This window comes from Hevea brasiliensis, chromosome 9 (genome assembly GCF_030052815.1).
Source record: "Hevea brasiliensis isolate MT/VB/25A 57/8 chromosome 9, ASM3005281v1, whole genome shotgun sequence".
Classification (NCBI taxonomy): Eukaryota; Viridiplantae; Streptophyta; class Magnoliopsida; order Malpighiales; family Euphorbiaceae; genus Hevea; species Hevea brasiliensis.
This window is the reverse complement of record NC_079501.1, coordinates 95,234,349-95,241,552: the sequence shown is the minus strand read 5'-3', so window position 1 is coordinate 95,241,552 and position 7,204 is coordinate 95,234,349. Positions and strand designations below refer to the sequence as shown.

The 7,204-nt window shown below is 37.1% G+C and overlaps 1 pseudogene; it reads right to left on the bottom strand.

Annotated features, from left to right (window-relative positions):
• Window positions 1-5,241: 5,241 nt before the first annotated feature.
• LOC131183448 (cationic peroxidase 2-like) lies at window positions 5,242-6,916 on the bottom strand (annotated as a pseudogene).
• Window positions 6,917-7,204: the final 288 nt, after the last annotated feature.

Here is a 7,204-nt window from a genome sequence, read left to right as displayed (position 1 = left end):
AAAGGCATGAGTAAAACTACCCTACCCATAATTTAGAAATGGCGGCTGTAGTCTTTGCACTAAAGATCTGGAGACACTTTCTGTATGGTGAAGTATGTGAGATATACACCGACCACAAGAGTTTGAAGTACATCTTCCAATAGAAGGATTTAAACTTGAGGCAGAGGAGATGGATGGAGCTTTTGAAGGACTATGATTGTACCATCCAGTACCACCCTAGGAAGGCCAATGTAGTAGTAGATGCTTTGAGCAGAAAATCTTTTGGCAGCTCAGCGCACATATCAGCGGAGAAGAGGCCATTAGTTGATGGATCAATGTCTGATCTTAGATATTTCAGATGAGGGGGCATTATTAGCCCCTTTTTCAATGAGACCAGACCTGCTAGATAGAATCAGAGTTTTCCAGCACAGAGACTCGTAATTGATGAAGATTATAGAAAGAGTACAGCAGGGTGAAGGTGATGAGTTTGGATTTACCAATGATGGCATTCTTATGCAAGGTTTCAGGATATGTGTGCCCAACGTAGACAATCTCAGGAGTGAAATCATGCGAGAGGCACACTATACACTGTACAATGTCTGCCCAGGCTCCATCAAGATGTACCATGATGTGAAAGATAGCTACTGGTGGAATGGCATAAAGGGAGACATAACAGACTTTATGTCCAATTGCTTGACTTGTCAGAAGGTGAAGTTTGAACACCAGAAGCCGTCAGGGAAGCTGCAAGAGCTTCCTATCCCAGAATGAAAGTGAGAAATGATCACTATGGATTTTGTAACTGGGTTGCCTCATACCACGTGGGGATATGATTCGATATGGGTAATTGTAGATCGTCTTACTAAATCAGCTCATTTCTTGCCTGTGAGAACCACCTATTCTATTGCACAATACACCAGGCTCTATGTTCCAGAAATAGTCAGATTGCATGGAGTTTCTACTTCCATAATATCTAACAGAGGGCTCCAGTTCACTTTTAGGTTTTGGAGAAAGCTACAAGAGGCACTTGACACGCAGTTAAACTTTAGTACCGCCTTTCACCCTTAGACTGACGGGGGGTCTGAAAGGGCAATTCAAACACTGGAAGACATGCTTCGCATGTGTGTTTTGGATTTTAGAGGTTAATGGGATGATCAGCTACCCTTGATGGAGTTTGCCTACAACAACAGTTATCATTCCAGCATCGGGATGACACCCTATGAGGTGCTATATGACAGAAAGTGTAGGTCTCCTCTGTTTTCGATGGAAATGGGAGAAGTGAAGGTGCATGATGTAGACCTAGTGCAGTACACTTTAGAGATAGTTCCTTTAATCAGGGAACGATTGAAAACGACTTTCAGCAGACATAAGAGTTATGCAGATCCCAGACGGAGGGATGTAGAGTTTGCTATAGGCGATTACGTATTCTTGAAGGTTTCTCCATTGAAGAGAGTCATGAGATTTGGAACGAATGGCAAGTTGGCACCTCGGTATATTGGACCTTATGAGGTTACTAATAGAGTTGGAGCAGTTGCCTATCGGTTGGAGTTACCACCTAGCCTTTCTCATGTTCATCCTGTATTTCACATCTCCATGCTCAAGAAATACATACCAGATCCCTCTCATGTGCTACAACCAGACACAGTAGAGCTGAAAGAATACTTGACATTTGAGGAGCAGCCAGTAGCCATAGTAGACTACCAAGTGAGGCAACTAAGGTCGAAATAGATCCTTATGATTAAGGTTTTATGGAGGAATCAGTCAGTGGAAGACTGCACCTGGGAGTCAGAGCGGGATCGGACCGACCCTTTTTTCTTTTCTTCTTCCTCTTCCGCGTGCCCTCGACGCTCTCCCTCTCTCTCTCTCTCATTTTCTCTCTCCTCTCTCCTCTTCTCGTCGCCCCACTGCCTCCCCAGCCTCCCTAGCTTGCCATTGCACCTCTAGTACCCCTCCTCGCAGCCGGCCAACGCTCTAGGCCGCTGAAAAAAGGCCCAAAAGCTCTCCCTATGTGCCGCCAACCTTCCTGGCCAAAATTCGACCGATCCGGCCACCAATCGGACCGGGTTTTATCCCAAAACATATCTACACCTCGAGAGCTTTCCATAAACACTAAGAACACAAAAATTCATTGAGCAGTTTGTCCAATTTTTGCCCGAGAAGTTTTAGCTCATTTTGACTTTCGGGCTAGAGTTCTCGAAAACCGTAAACCCCACCAAAAATCTAAGAGTACTGGACTAGTGCTCCACTCATCAAGAACTTTGCGGCAATACCCATTTTAAATTTTTTTGACACCATTTTTTGGTGGGTCCCACGAGACTTCGCAGTATTTTTTCGAGCATTTAATGAATTTAGAAAATTTCGTAAAAATTAAATATTAACCCCCATGTCGTGGGCTTCACGTAGGTACATTCAATTCGTAGAAATTTGATGGTTGCTCGGGTCTGCAATTTCGAGTCAGGCAGACAAACTACCGGGAAAGCTTTAGAACCAGGCTGAAACTATAGGCTACCCCACCATTTTCAAACGTACCGGACGCGTCTCCAGGATCAAAATTCACATAGGTAAATCCAAACTCTCATTTTTCTTAATTATCTAGTGCCTGATTTCGATTAAAAATCTATAAAATATTCATGATAGGTTAGAAATATATAATTCCTTTTGCGTTAGCTTTATAATATTTCTAAGGACTGCAAGGCAAAATTTTAGAATTTTTGGAGCTCAAATGGATAGTTTTTGCAAAAGGGGTAATTATAGGGACTAAATTATAATTTTTCAAACTGTGGTTGTTGACTGTCTGGGTGAGCCCAGGAGGGGCCATGTGATGTGATTGAGTTGTGGATGTGTGACTTGTGGATATAGAAGTGCATTTTGAACCCTTTTGCAAGCTGGGTAGGTCCTAGGTATAGGGGAGACTCTGCCGGATTTTCGACATGATTTTGAGTGTCTTTGGTCTTTTCCAAGCTTGTATTGAGTAAAATATATTAAATAATTGTAATAAAATTTGTCAGGTAAATCGGGACAGTCTTCCTCCTCCACCCAACCGCTGCAGTGACCTTAGTTTAAGTCTGTGAGTAAAATATTAATTTTAATTATAATTTCAATATTATTATATGTTCAGACATGCCTATGCATCACTTATACATGTCTCTATGTAGTTAAACACTAGGCACGTTTTATATTGTATTCTTAATTGATGAAGTGCCATGGATGTGTTTGTGGTAATTTGGAGCAGTGTGCGTGTGTTAGCGTGCGTGTGGTGTGTGGTATCGGATATGGATAGGACGAGTAGACGCGGCTTGAGAGACACTTGCTGGGACCCGGTCCTTTATGGATAAGTCGGGGTAGGCACGGCTTAAGAGACATTCGCTGGCCCCCGCATTTGGTTTATTAAGCGAAAGTTCAGCTTGAGAGACACTCGCTGGCAGAAGTTGAATTAAGAGAGCTGTATAGGGGATCAACTCCCATATATGTACTGTTTGAACGTATTGGGTGTGTGAGTGCTCCAAATTACCTTTTTACTGTTATGATGTGATTTGTATGAAATTTATGATGATGTTGCATTCCATTCCTTAGGATGCATTAGCTTTAGATAGCTATAGAAATTGTGGTTAAAATCAGTATTTTACTCTCTGAGTCGAATGCTCACTCTTATTCATCTTACTTTTCTAGGCTACAGGAGGATTACTTAATGCGACTAACCTGCTCTTCTTCTTCACAGGTCAATTAGTAATATCTAATGTATTTTGTACAATTAAGTTAAATTTTAGACTCCGCATGTGTTAGAAGTATTTTAATTAATTTGGGTCTGTAATATAATATTGTATTGAATTTGTAAGAATATTAATTACATGCGTGACTGGATTGGATGAGGGAGTTGAGCTCCCATTGGACTTTATGAAATTATGAGTATGTGGAGGGTGAGCTGAACTCCCCAATTTATTATATATTGTGTTTATAGGTCGGGTGAGTGAAAACTCTCCGTTGAATGGTTCATTTTATGACCGGACTCTATCTAGTTAAATTCTTGAAATTGGGCCCAAATGGGCCTTAGGATTGGGTTGAGGAATAGTTAGGCTTACTACGAGCCTCGAGGGCTTTAGGCTAGCCTAGGTCCTAGTATCGGTCCGACTCACACGTTGGGTCATAACAAAATAAATAATAGAAAAAAAAAACACATTATTTTATACTGATTGAATATATAAAATGTACTATATTCATTTTCAAAGATTAATTAAGCAAAAGCCAAATGAATTATGGGTAGAACCGTAGAAGCATCTCTTGATGCTTGCATTAATCAATTCATAGAAAGGATCGATGAAACGCATCTTAACTAATTAATATAATTTATCATTACGCTTGTTCCTTTCTTCAACTTGACCCTCAAAGTATGCTTAACTTTTCTAAATTTTGGCGACATGCTCACCTTTTTCCACCAAATAATGATAATAATTTATTTTTCGTATTTTTGGCTTTTGGATATTGATAAGGTCCATATCTAATATAAGTTGGATTTCCTACGAAAATCAATTTAATAATTATTATATTAAATATTTGTATCAAAATTTTTATAAAATTATTAAAGTATATATAATAAATACTCAAATTTATTAAGATTCATATATATATATATATATATATATATATATATATATATATATATATTTCTTCTTTATTTATAAAAAATCAGATTGATTAAATAATAATTAATGAATTATATAGTTAAAAATAATCTTAATTTAATTTAAATTTTTATTTTTATTTTAACAATTATTGGGATTAGATAGACCCGATTAGTTTTAGTTTGAAGTTTCTAAGGTCCGAGATTGAATTAAAGGATATTTCAATTTTACTATCGGTTTCAATTGATATTAGTTTTGATTTGATTTTGGTTCAATTTAATCTGATTTAATTAAATTTAATAATTTTTTAATTTAAGTTTTCTTTTTTTAAAGAAATTTTATAATAATTGAATAATAATTAAGTTCATGCATAAAAATTCATATAAGAGAATATATATATAGTTTGAAAACATTACATCATTTCATTATCAGCTTACACTAAATACATCAATATCCATCCCTGTATAATAAATCATATCATTATCCTTTCATAAGATAAAAGATAGATTATTTCACACTTTCAATAGAAGACATGTATTCCTATATAGGAACTTACCAAGTCCATCTTAATTCAATATGCAATATATAAGATAAAATTTATATCTAGATTTTATGAGAAACTAGATTTAGATAAGTTTTTTCTTTCGCGTTTGGGAAATTCTTGGCAGTCTCATGAGTTTATTGCAGAACATATTTTCCTAATTTCACCATCAGTGCCTGTCTTCACTCCAGTGTTACTCATCTTAACCATGGATCTTCCAAACTCAACATTGAATGCAGCTAAACCAGTAATACCCAGGAAAGTTGAACATGTTAGAACCTAATTCAAATATGATTGATTTAGTTTTCGTAATATTCTTCAAAATTTTAGAGATAATAGGTTTTAAGGTTGTTGCATTTTAATTTTTAAAAATAATGGTCTAATCTTGACTAAGTGTTGAGATTTACATGGGATTTTATTATATTTAGTTAGACTTTTGCTATATAAATAGCACAATTAATAGTCTTTGGATTAATAGAGTTGTACAGATTGTTACTTTCTATGTTCTTTATTTTTCAGCATTTATTTTTGTTCTAACAGAACAACTGCTCTCGTCGAAGCATCAGTCCACAATTTCTGATCAGACTCGAGTATTCCTCGCCCATCTCTCAGGTTGTCGAAGAAAGATGCATCAAATCTGTTTTCACTACCTGTATCAAAAGCAACTCACTTTGTCCCATCTCCGTTCTGTGGACACAGTGCTTGTAGTTGAGGAAGTAATGAAGCATTAATGGCAGGATCAGAACTTGCGGTGCCATTGAAGTTGTATAATCTGTAACTAAAGAACTGGCAAGCTGTAGTTCCTATGGTGTCCTCCTGTATATAGAAGAAGACAAGTGTTACATTACTGGATCAAGCGCGTACATAACCATAGCAGAATCTAGGAAGGACATATTATAATGTTAAAGCTTACCAAAAAGTACGACAAGATCTTGTGTGTTAAGACCCTTGGCAGAGAACTTTTGCTTTTGGGAATCAATGGATTCTCTGAAGCCAGGCAAATCAGTTGTTTCAGATGACAATGACACCCGGCCGTCTCGACGTCCGGTAGGCACTAGCCAACTTCGTCCACCAGTCTGCATGAAAATTGAAGAAGCTAACTTGAGCAATAAGCATATGTATTTATATGCACATTGATCTATAACTCTGCTAAAATAATCATTTATAGTTTGAATGTCCTGATGAATTGCAGCATTATGATTAATTAGATGTGATGATTACCAGAACAACAGAGTCACGGGCTGCAAGTGCAAGAATATCAGCGCAAGAAACAATTCCAGGACATGCAGCTTCAAGCTGAGTCTTGGCATCGTCAATAACTTCATAGCCTCTCAACCCAAGATTTGGTGGGGCAGTTTTCTTAGTATTGGAACCATCAATAAGGACAGAAGCATCGCAACCTCGAACAAAGCAATCATGGAAATGCATCCTCAGCAAAGCAGGAGCAATTGCAGGGTTAGCTCGAAAATGTGTAGCAACAGTTGAGCTTACAATGGATTCAGCTCTAGGACAAGTAGTAGCATAGAAACCAACACGAGTGCCTTGGCCATGCACCAAGGTCGCAGACATAACAACAAAGACGCACATTAATATAATAATGTGTGTAATTTGGCTTGAAGAAGAAAAAATGTATCTCTCCATATCTTGGGTTTTGCTAGGTTTTAGTTTTGGTTGGTGGGTGTCCGATGCTAGTGAGTATTTATAACTGAATCAGGAGGTCAACATCATGAGACGATGGCCCCAAGTAAGAAAAGGCAGCTGCGAATTTTTCTCAATAAATACAAATGATGCCAGAACTGCGTTTACTTTTCTTTTGCGGATCAATATCCATTTCCTGTACCTCTCGTGAACAGCAAAGGAGATAATAATTGCTAAAATTCTTTATTATTATTATTATTATTATTATTATTATTATTTTGGCTTAGATTTGAGAATCAATCTACCAAGCTAAAACTAAGGAGAGATTATTAAATGCGTTCGGTGTATATGTATTATTTTTTATAATTATGTGAAATATACTCTCTATATTACAATGAGAACTTTTTTTTTTTGGTGTGAGATAGCACTA